Source organism: Pomacea canaliculata, linkage group LG2 (assembly GCF_003073045.1).
Source record: "Pomacea canaliculata isolate SZHN2017 linkage group LG2, ASM307304v1, whole genome shotgun sequence".
Lineage (NCBI taxonomy): Eukaryota > Metazoa > Mollusca > Gastropoda > Architaenioglossa > Ampullariidae > Pomacea > Pomacea canaliculata.
In genome coordinates, this window is record NC_037591.1 from 26198225 (window position 1) to 26210776 (window position 12552).

At 40.5% G+C, this 12552-nt stretch overlaps 1 long non-coding RNA gene across 1 annotated transcript; it reads right to left on the reverse strand.

Moving 5' to 3' along the window:
- Nucleotides 1-7093: 7093 nt before the first annotated feature.
- On the reverse strand, nt 7094-10268 carry LOC112558038. The gene is made up of 2 exons (XR_003098058.1): nt 10153-10268; nt 7094-7740 (listed from the first exon to the last, which is right to left on the reverse strand). It is a non-coding gene; the product is annotated as an uncharacterized LOC112558038 (long non-coding RNA).
- Nucleotides 10269-12552: the final 2284 nt, after the last annotated feature.

Here is a 12552-nt window from a genome sequence, read left to right on the forward strand (position 1 = left end):
TGTAGGCTGTCACAGAAAATGCAGAAGTGATCACAAGAAAAATTAAATAAGCCAGTGTCATTTCGTTTGCGACACAGAGCGCTCATGAAAGGTTTGACTGATTAAATCAATGCCAGATATTCAATTGGCAAAATATTGGCACAGTAGGGTGCGTTGAAAGCTTGGATAAACATCAAAATTGCAAGCTGTTGCCATAAATACTGGGTCTACTCGTGCAGGTGCAATAACTGCGCACCTACATATATAAAAATAAAGTAGAATGTGGCGAGCAGCGGTTGAAACCTAATAAATCGACACCTCTTGTCCGATTTCTACCAAACCTAGTAGTAGTTTTGGTAGGTGTACGTTGTTTGTGAGCTTATTTATATCCTGATGTTTATTTTCTCCGTTTTTAAATGTTATTGGTGGCTCCAGATGATACGACACATAAGAAATTGTGACATTTATCTGACTTCGCAGAAAAAACGAGGACAGTATATTCTGAGATGGTACCGTGCTCTCTCTCTCTCACTCACACACACATTCTTACACACACACACTTTCCAGACTTCAAACTCCTCTTTTCCGTGGAGGCTGGCGCCCATGACTTACTGGAGGTAAACAAGTGACCTGCAACATTTACATTTTGTAGTCTGACATAAAGAAGTAACAAACTGAAGTACATAGTTTTATGGATTGCGATAAACAATAATAACAGCATACAAAGGTCAAATATTTAAAACTATGGGCTGAGAGAGAGATGGGGAAGGATGGATGGGTAAGCAAGATTTATTTGCATGGAACTCCAGAGCAATGTTTATCTCCTCTTCACTCGAACTTGAGCATGTCATACATAAATAGGCTTGACTCAGATGGTGTTGGGTAAGGGCGATATATAAATGTATTATTGTTATTATTATTGTTATTATTAGGTATAATTTATATCGATTTTTTCAAAACGATTTTACGTGAGAGGTTTTGTGACATTTTCTTTATGTAGTTTCCAGACAAAGTACGTATTTTAAAGAGTTTTTTCCCCTTTCATTTTTGTAAATTTTATAAACAACTGATATAAAAAGGTAAGAAGCAATTAAAAGATGTACTACTTAAATAGCGTCATCGGAAGGAAAAAGACGGTGAAACTTGCAATGCAAAATAATTGTTAAGATATATTACATCCACGAATGCTAATCACTGTGGTGTATCATACAAGATAATATTTATAGATAGACTGGCATAAAACAATATGTTTACAGAGAAGAAACGCTTTTCTAGCACAGTCTGTTCAAATATGTGTACAAGACTGTGTGTTTTCTAGTGCGCCATGACGAGGACAAAAGGTCAGGTACACTATGACCTCACAAGAGATGCGCATTCATCTGGGACCCTCTCAAACTTGTTTGGTGATATATCAACCTCTGACCTTGCCTACCCGAGCAACCCTACCCCAAAATCACACGCAATGCCAGCGTTTACGTGTAATCCTCCTCCGCCAAAGAAAGCCTTACTGACTTCGTACCCGACTACTAAATGTATATACACTGTGTTATCCTGAATGTACAGATGACTCGTGACTTACGGGTGGTGTGCTGTAGAGTGACCAAACATAAATTCTGTTGTTGTTTTCAAATAAGTAATAATGGTTACAACATCTAAAAAGCGTGTGTGTGTGTGTGTGGCACGCAAATTTTAGCAGAAAATAAAAACCTAGTAAGGATGATGGAGATAAAAATATTTAACTGTCAGCATCAGAATTTAGAAAGATCAATATCTTGCCTTATTTCCTATTTCTCGAACTTGGTATTTTATTCTATATTTTGTTAATTTTGTTTAACCAATTAAAATACAGTTTTAATTAATGAAGAAAAAATATAACTGTCAAAAAACTAGGCTGAATATAGTCTAGGAACAAGAGTTGGGGGCACGGTGTGATGTGCGACAGACGAAAGGGGAATAAATGATGTAGAATTGTAGATGGTAGATTGTCCGTGTCTGTTTTCTCTCATAAAGAGGATGATAAAAGTAGGATAGCAAAATAAAGATTTGAAGGGCTTGGACTTGGCACCACTAACTGCAGTGAGGGGCTCTCGGTTCAGATCTCGTCTCGGGACACGATTTTCGTCCGTGTTGCCAGTTGTCTCATCTTTTCAGGATTCTAGGTAACAGACAGTCTCCTTCAGCTGCACGATGGGGTACCATGTTAGAGTCGTACGACGATGGCGAACCTTGCGAGGCGCAGTTTGCCTATATTAAGCTGAAATAAGTCATCATTTTTAGATCCTCTTCATGGTTGTCCAAAACGTTTGCAATGGTGGATTCCTCGATATATAACAAGACTAACTCACTGGTTCATTGACACTCAATCGTCAACTGAAGCTCAAGCAAACTGTAGTTTTTGTACAATCACTAAAGACACTTTATTCGCGCAGTTTGAACACACGTATATCACGAGTCACCTGTACTTTCGAGATGTGTTCATTTGTGTTTCTACCTCATCTATGACATTTATTCATTCGCCAAGCCCCGCAGTTTAGGCTTCATAAATAAATAATTCGTAAATAATAATAATAATTAAAAGAACCAGTTGCAAAACTGAGGGAAAAGGTTCTTTGCAGCAATTAAGGTTATCTGCAATCAATGTTTTAAAAATCTTTTCTAAGAGGAAATCCATGCTATGATGGTGTCAGCATTAGCTCCCGGCATCGTCCACTACAAAGACGATGTAGGAAAGGTAAGAAGCATGCTTTAACAAAATACGTATCTAGTGTAGAAATATACCTTAGCTCTGTATCTAGCTCTCATAATTATACGGAACATACATTTTAAAAGCATTTGTGATTTAAGCTGTCGACACTTGACATAAACGCACACAGGACACGAGACGGACTACAGTGGACTTTGTGGTGTAGTCTGACTTCACAGTCCAAAAATAGCCGATTTATTTTTAGCGCGATCCAGGTGCAAGTGAAGGTAAACATACATAATGATATTTCTATTATCTATTATATGTTTTCTTACACATCCAAAAAGAAGAAATAACTTACTTTATTCGGCCATCTTGTACGATATCTTTAAAAACAAGCAGAACAAGAAAAGAACTTAGTTCTCGCGAGTTACGTCACGCCACGAGAGGGTGCGGACCTCTGTCACGTGACCTATTCTGAACTAATGCTGTAAGATACCGCGTTGGACGTCGAAATGAAAACTACGAATGAAAAACTGAAAAGAAAACCACCACTTGCAGTGATACCTAAGAAACTTAAGACAAGTAACTACTTTGTCATTCGCCTTTTCACTGTGGTGAATACTTCGAATGGTCTATTTATTATTTCATTAGAATATCTATCTATATATATGAAGGCGTGGCACAGGATGCAATTAACTTTTAGAAAATTTATCGATTTAAGTGATTTTAATGATACTGATGATGATGATGATGATGATGATGACGACGACGACGACGACGTTTCGCGCAGTTTCGACTACCGGGGACTCCTCAAGTCCTTGGTCTTGGTACTGAGATTATTTTCCAGGGACTACCGTATATTACGCATAATCGCGCCCTACCCCCGCCCCTATAACGTACGTCTATGAGACATACCTGTCGTGAACCGTGATTACAGAATAATATTGAGATCATATAACCGACTACACGGCCACAAGAACTACCTCCATTTAAGCAATGTCCACCTTAGCGTGTTGAAAACTGTGGTGCTGGCAACTTGCAGGACATGGCAGTCTCAGAGGTTGAGTGCCTACAGGTGTGTGAACTCTACACGTCTGTATGCAAATGTGTTTGCGTGCGTGCGCGCGCAGATAAGTATGGGTAACATTACGTACGTGAGCGCGAATGTTTGTTAGTGTAACAAACATATATCTTCATACTGTAGATATATGTGTCTGCTCGTGTCTTTGTGCTTGTGTTTATGTGTATCTCAGTATCTTTATACATATGAGAATGTGTGTGGGAGAGAGAGAGGACAAAGAACGTCGCCTCACGGTTAAGACAAAATCAATTTGAGTTTTATACTTGTACAGAGGTTTGCTGTGGGCCTGTGGAGTAAGCAAGGGTAAGTACAAGAAAGCAGGCTGATCGTGCTTGGAAACCAAAGCAGCCAGACAGACAATACCTGATAGAGGCTTTAAAGCTTTACAAGAGACAAAGTTGTCTTCAGACGACTAGGCTTATTTCACTTCTAAGTAATAATTGTTTACATCTGAGTGAATTACTCAATTCGTTTTGGAAACTATGAAGTCTGCTTTGCTGCTCTGTGCTCCTGTGGTCTCACTCTTCTCCACATCGTTTGTGATATAATAAAATCGTCCACAATGACAACCATTTACACTTGTACAGAGAAGATTTCCATGGCCAGTTCTGCAACATCTTGCCGCTATACTTCACCTTCATATCAGTTGATTAACACTTACCTGAAATATGTGACGGGACTATATCACATCAGTTAAAGATCGGACGGAAAGCTGATTTTCTGTTCGAGTCAAGTAAACCTGTATGGTGAGTAAACAGTATTGTTGTTACGAGTAGTCAAGTAAAGTCACGGTTAGTAAAATCATGGACGTGTACAGGCAGATTGCTGTCTGTCTGCCGAGACCAACGCTTAGCCTCTTGCGAAGTTCTCCGCTGCTAGTCTCGGCGAGCCTAAACAAAGAATGTGACAAAACCGGAAGCTTTGTAGTATTGTGCCTCGTTTTAGTAGTTGGCTGGAAAAAAAATCGTCTGCCAGCAGTCCAGTAATACAAGTTCCTGGTAAAATAACGTGGTTAGTAAATAGTATTGTTTATACACAGTGTTGTCCATAGAGTGGGAATCCATGGGAATCCCATGGGAACGTCCATGGGATGGGATGGGCACACAGTTGTATTTCCCATGGTAGTCGATACTTGATATTGCAAAATAAATTACTGTTATTTCATTCATCAAGGTGCTTGCCATCTCTGTTTTACAAGCCTACTTTTGTTTCTTTTCTTCCTCTTACACTCCTTTAGGTACTCTTGGGGATCGATGTGAATTAAGCCTTTGAATTATTTGTTTGGACCCGCGAACAGGTCGTCACCAACTGTTTGCTAACGTGTTACACTTCCGCTAAAATTCCAGCAAAAGGAAAGCCAGACGGAAACTCTCCATGCAGTCTTTGTTTGCCGTGGAGTTTACGTTGGTGTGTTTGTGTGTGAAATCAATGAGCTTTAGTGTGCAGGTGCGGGGCAACGTGTGAATGTAGAATTAAAATTCCCGTCGACTTTATCCGCATTCCCTTGGCGCGGATGTCGAGGTGGTGGGTAGGTGCGAGGTTGAAGAATAAGATGGGGTGGATGGTGTCGTTCGCTCAGACTGCGTGCTTTGTGACAACATCCCGGTACAGTTCTTAACAAAGGTTTTTCCAGTCTTTTCTTTGCGCACAGCAACGATTTTCATGATCTTATCACTATTGTTCAGAAAGTAACAAGTTTCAGGCAGTGCAGTAAACAGCTCGTTTGTCACAGGTATTTGAGCTCCAAGTCGATCGAGAGGGGTGGGGTGGTCACACGTGTACGAAGGTCACATGCGCTTAGGTATGAAAGCACAAAATTTCAGGAATGATGAGAAGGTGAAGTATTCAGTGTGGGGACTAACTGTTTCTGTAAACCAAAGCCAGTTGTCTTTCAAATTTTAAAGAAAATTGTTGCCTAGTAGTTCTCTTCTCCTATTCTCTCAGTCCTTAACTTTCTTTGGTTCTTGGAGATTTTTACACGTATCACTATTTCTTCGTCGTTTCTAGCTTAAAATAATAAATACAAACACAAAATAAAATGTGCTGTATTTCAGAAATGCAGTTTTGTTCATAATTTCCCCATTTTTTTTAGTTGAAAGTATGAACGCTAAAATTATCTGCAGCCTTTTAAGTCCTTGTTTTTTTATTGTCCCTCACTGGCTTTGTTTGTTTTTGTGTTTTATGCCGTGTTAGCAACTATGGCTATATCACGGCAAAAAGTAGTTGTAATTTGAAAGGTTTTTTCCTCATTGGCATTTGACACAAGAGGAAATTTGGTGTGATGAGGACCTTGATTTCAGTCCATGACATGTATCACAAACCATAGCATTTACTACAGGTTTGTACATATTGTATTTGTAAGGTTTATCATTTTAAGTTTGTTACAGTTCGTGGCTTACAGCTCGATGTTGCAGTTTGTGACGATTCCTAAGGACGTGTGGTCAGTGATCGGCGCCATTTGTTTTCTGTTCCATGTAATTTTTCAGAGGTCAAAATAAAGAGAATCGCTGTGTGCATCAGCAGAAGTTGAAATCAATTACTTTTAGTATTTTCTACATGGTACCAAATGGATAAAGCTAAATGTCATTTTTCAATAAACTATGTCTACTTGTATGTCCATGTCAGCGTTTGTGTGTCATAGTGGATTTGTGTTTTGGAGCCTGCGTTTATATTACCCTCTATGTATGTGCGTGAGCGTGAGTGTGTCAAAAGAGAGCGCATCCGACAGGCCACGGGCTCTGTTTTCTTCAGTCACTGAGTTGCAACCCCATCTCTCTATCATCGTCACTGTCGTAGGGCCAATCCATATGACCTTTTTTCCCATTGTTTTTCGATCTCCTTATTATCAAAACACCTTTATGCAGCCTTTGGGCTCTAAGGTAACAGCGTGCGTAGGACGTAGAACACTTAAGTTGTGTTCGATCGCTCACCACGGCTCTCTTTTCTTGCCAGTTCTTGCTGCTCAGCAAAGAAGGCAAAGAAGAAAACGTCGATAAGAATGATAAGGTTGGAAAACCAGGCTACGTGGTAGCTGGAAATACTTTGAATGATTTTTTTTTAAAGATTATCTCGATAAGGCTGCCAGAGTCAACGGGTGGAGTGGTTTAAACACTCACCTGCCACCGCTAAAGGGGAAACTGAAAGTTCTTGAGTTCAAATCTCGTGATAGCTTGTGACATTTGTTTGCATGATTTTCTCCCATATCCTTAATTCCCACTACTAATGCGAAATCTTCTCTAAGTGGCAATACTTTCCACTTTCTGGTCGACTATAATGGTGGCACATATCAAACACGGCCGGTATGTCTAGCATCCACGTGACTGATAAAAGAAAAGACACATTGCATATTAAAGTTCTGATGTATTTTGCCTTAAAAACCATGGAAGCCACGGAATTGCACGTTGCTCATGCTTAAGTTAAAAGAATAATGTAGCAAACTTCAATAAAATAAAATATAAAATATAAAATATAAAAAATATAAAAGCTTATTTTTAAAAAAATATACTGCTTTACACCCCAAAATTGCACTTGCATCTGTCAGGCATACCAAGTCATACACTTCTTAGTTACCCGCAAGTCCACCCAGACTAAATTCGCTATTACTTTGGTCAAGTGTTCTTTAAACATGATCTCAGTCTGTAGTGACGACCAATTACCGGCCACATCCACGGGTCTTCTGCTGCTTTAAAGGCAAAAATGAAGACACATTTATTCTTTTGCTAATATCACAGACTTCAACGGCTAGCTACCTTGCAGTGTTTGGCCTCACACGTCGTGGACTTAATTTAACAGTTTGAGAATGACTCCACGGTTACAAATGTTCCCCACAAAGTGTTTTCTCCCTCTATAAGACACCGGAATATACCCTTCACACTGGACGTAGAAGAGAGTTGCCCAGTTTAAACCAATCAATCTGTTCTCCTGAAAACACAGCGATATCCACAGCCAATTTTACATCTCTTTTGCCTTCAGTAGTCATACTGGCATATAGCGTCTGAAAAAACAAAAAGGTTTAATGAGGCAGGTAAAGCATGGCATGGTGCGGTGCACTTTTTATAATAACTGTTTAAAGCTCAGTGCAAAATATATTTTCCACAAACCTGGGCGCATACCCCTGCTTTCTTGTTTGAGACTTTCTTTACATCTAAAGAGTTACAGCCTGGAAGCAAAGGAAGTTTGGGATTTGCATGCAGGTGAATACCTTGCAGGTCGTGTATAGCGTCTTGTTGCCCAGAGTTGGGTAGGGCGGGGTGGCAACTTAGTTGGGGTTTAAAATAAATCATTATAAACCTGCAGGCCTTGGAAGATGGCTCTAAAAGATATTTTTAGCGGTGTCTTTATTTTCAAAGACTGAGTGGGCCAATCACGCAAGAACAGGCTAGAGTTTTTTAGGCGTGAATGTGTTGGCTATATTGTCTCCCCAAATGATGATAATAGCAGCTAAAAACACACAAAGCCAAATTCATCACTTCTCACTATGATTACATTAACACACTAATATTCAGCGCGGAATGTCTTGACCAAATTGTGATGGACTAACCTAGGGTCGTAGTTCTCAAACAAGAAAACGCCTCACATTATCGTAGCTACAGTGCGATGCCCAGACCCGGTGAACACTGCTTCATGTTACTATAACTCGGGCATCTTTGCCACCCATAACTGATGCTCCGGGTGTAAAACATTGCATGGACATTATAACATTGGAAACAAACGATTGTCTTCAAGGTTCCCAAGAGCAACATTTTGCCCTCACTTCATAACTACTGCCCCAGATGGAGGCGTTTGTCCTTGTTTGATGATGTAGCTGAGCTGTCTAAAGTGTACCTCTTCCCCAAGGCATTATATACTGATAAAAACAATGGAAAAGTCACCTTCATATTTTCTACATTTTTATTAATCGTTTTTGTACCAATAGTGAGCAATTTCTTCAAAATCTTTTTCTTAGTGAATTTGTTATGTGGGTGGAAAGTCAACGTGAATTTGATGAAATCTAGTGCAATCCATGAGGCAAATGTGCCTTGGGTGCACTCAGGTCATTGGTGGACAATAGTGCCTTTTTTTCTCTGATATCACTTTTCTGAATTTTGAATACATTGGCTATGTCCATCCAAGCTCAAATACTTGATTTGTTTCAATGACATTAAATGATTTTTCAAGAAATGTATTTATTTAATATTATTGTTTGTTTAGTAGCAAGAAACAGTGATTAACTATACAACTGGCACTTCTATTGTTTTGAGCAGTATATGTCGCTGGTAAAGCATAGGGCATATGGATGGAATGTAAGTATGCAAAGCACGATTTACCATAAAGACTGATAAGGACTATAAAACAAGATGGAATGATAAAACACACATTAGGATTAATGAACTATTTTTAAGTACAGGTAAAATCGAAATAGATATTTTTGCCCCCTGGCAAACACTGAATCTTCCCAACTCACAATCTTTGCAAAGGCTATCAGCTAATATCTCTACTGTAATTGTTGCTTGGAGAAAATCCTTTCCTGCTAAAAACACGTCAAGAGAGTTTTGTCGCTTTCAAGATAAATTTACTCCTAGAGGCAAAACGTCTTTCTTTTGTCACGTGAATAGAGAACCTACACTTCTGTCACCACTGAATGAACAGCAACTACTTTTCTTCTGTGTAATTGACCCCCCGTCCCACTAATTTATGCTTTTCTAAGGTATATTCCAAACAAAGACTGAGTATTGTAGCAATCGAGAATTCCGCTCAATAAAAGAATCTAATCCTCTGGACATTTCTACCACCAAGTGGTAATGTGTGTGTTCCCTTCTTTGTCACGGACGCCGACTCTCTCTCTCTAGCAACACACACACACGACGTCCGTACGCGTTCTTTCACACACACCGCAACGATTACCTGAGGCTGTCCACGAGATAATAATGAGTTGCTGAATGGCTAAGGATTTCACAAACTTCAAGTCACATATGCATAAATAATAATCCACCTCAACACAATATTCTATCGGCGAAACACAGTCATCGGTGCATACAATATTTACAATCCGGGGCCTTCCCCGATCAATCACACTTAAATAACTCTTAATCCTAATTCTTAATCCCAATCTCCACTCTTAATCTCAATACCTATCATCTAGTTAATAATCGCACCAGCAGTCATTGAGTACTTTACTCACAGTTCTGTTCGTCCACACACAGTTCCAGTTTGATTATCTCGTTTACACTTTGTTGGCGACAAGAAGCCGACTGTACACACGGTACCACTACACACTGCCGGGCGCTTCAGTGAAGGCGACAAAATTAGATCTAGAGGAATCCTCGATCAAAAGTGCGCTACCATCATTGCTCGTACACAGAGGAAAACAGAAACCTAGTCTAGACAAGGAATTACTTCTAAGATCTACGCTCACATTAACACTCACACAACATCCTTTCGCTCTCATGGCCGCCATTGCCGTCTGCTTCTCTATATTTGTTTCGCTAGAGTGATCTCCCTTACCTCGCTGACACTCTCACTCATCAATACGTGTTATTTACCATTGTAGCCTACAAACAGCGAAGCGATTAACTAACTTTAAAACATGGAGGCACAGACTGATCCGTGACATTCTTTACTAATATCTAGTTTACTATGTCTCCACACTCGTTGCTAGAGATTGTTGTTTACAGTCCAGTAAGACAACGAGCAATTTGTGGATTACCTGTTGGTCCGTGGAGCTCAGATTACGCTCGAGGAGGAAAAATGTGGCCGCCCTCTTGTATTCATCACAGAGTTTGAGCATGACCTCGCGTGTTGCTATGAACATCCCTCCTCCGACCCACACGTAGTTACCGTAGAATATATCTCGTGCCGAGCGATTGAAATTTGGCATGTGTACCTGCAAGACATGTGACACATTTATAAGTAGACCGAATGACCGTTGTGGCATCGTCTGCGCCTGCGCAGTTCATTACCGTTCTGCATAATTATCTCTGCACATGGTTTACTGGTAGTGAAAGGACTGGACAAGGACTAAATGACCGTTAACGACATGACGAACAAGCAAGTTAATTATAAAAGAGAGGTCACGAACATTCTCTATATTCGCATGCATAGACCATGACAAGATGGTCTTTCAGTCCCGCACATTGGGGCACGCGCGCGACACCTGTTGTCCGTCTGCCTGTACTCCGGGGACTCCAAGAACAAACAATATTGCAAACATGTTAGCACACTCGTGAAGCTACGGCTTTCCAAACTATCGTAAATATTTTAAAAATTAATTCATAATGGCCCGCGAATGATATTATAACTATTCAAATGGCTTTCGGCAGGGGAAAAAAAGGGTTCCCCAGTCAGTAAGGGTAGGAAAGATGTAACCCACCACCCGCTAAACCCAACTACTTAGTTTTGTGTCACGACTTTATCAAGTGTCTTTATCAAGCATGGGGTTGGAGGAGGTAGCCGGATGGGGGATTTTACATCATCGCGTTTTGGGTATTTTTTTTTTTCTTTTTCACGTAATTGTGGTGACGGTGGAGGTTTTTTTTCGTTGGGGAGCAGACGGATAGGAAAAAAACGACGCAGAGGACATTATACGCGGTGTGTGTGCGTGTAGTTTTTTTTTCTGTCTTTAAACTGAGTCTTCTGTGAGCGACAGAAGGACATATGTCACGAGCCACTGCAGTGACTAAGGTTGTATGCCCGTTTTTAATTTACTTTGTTTTACTGGCACCTCCCCTAACAAGGTTACAAGATAAAGCCTCATCCTTACCCGGCCTCTCCACACGTCCGTCAAGTTTGATTCTTCCCTTTCAATTCTTGTTCGTATGGGCGTGTTTCCCCAGGTTATTGTCGGAGAGAGGGGTTTTGCGGGGTTGTTTGGGCTGTCATTTCTGTCTATGGGATCCTTTGTTCACCTTCTTTGTTCTTTTCTTTCTCTATTTCCTTTTTTCTTCCGTCATTAATATATGCGTGTTTTGTACTCTTCGCACGTGTGCGCGTCAACTTGTGGTTTGAAGGACGATTAGGCACGTCGACAGCATCTGGCGTTTGAGTACCGGTCGAGTCTGTGTGGCTGTGAGCGTGTTTGCGAGAGTGAAACGTTTGGCGACCTTTTCTTAACGCGACATACATATGACACATGCTTTTATGAAACCAGCTGATTTGACTATACGTGTTGTTCTGGAATATAAAAATATCGTACATCAGGTGTCCGTCAAAAAACCTTTACATACCTCGTTATATAGAACTTTTGTTTCATCGAAATCCTTGGGAGGGACAATACAGTAGCTAATGTTCGGATCTCTGAGGTCCGGTAATATCCGATGTCGACCCAAGCTACGAAGTGCGTTGTCACCAAACCATTCTGTAACACCATGGCGTCGTGCAGACATGCGTACTTGGCGTGCATGGAGCAGGAATATTCGGGAACAACGGTGTTTGGCGCATGTTTCGGGTAGTCCTTGCGGGCATACAGGCGGGCTATGATATCCTTATACTGGAATGGCCAAAGCGTGGAACTGTCGTAAAGAAACAATGAAAAATAAGTCACATTCACCTCGCCGCTTGCTGAGAGTAATGTGTATGTGTGTGCACGTAAATATCGCTGTAAACATGGGTAAATACATTTTCTTTGCATGCATGTAAATAAGACTGTCTGTTCGTGTGAGAGCGTGTGCATATGTGTAAATCTGTGTTCGTGCTATCTCGGACCCACATTATGTCGATTAACAAGTGCTCTTACGAACATTAATCATCACCCACGGGTATCAACGTCGCCCTGATGCTAATATTTCTTCTTCTCTAGCAACAGATGTCCCACCCATCTTTCTCTTACCGA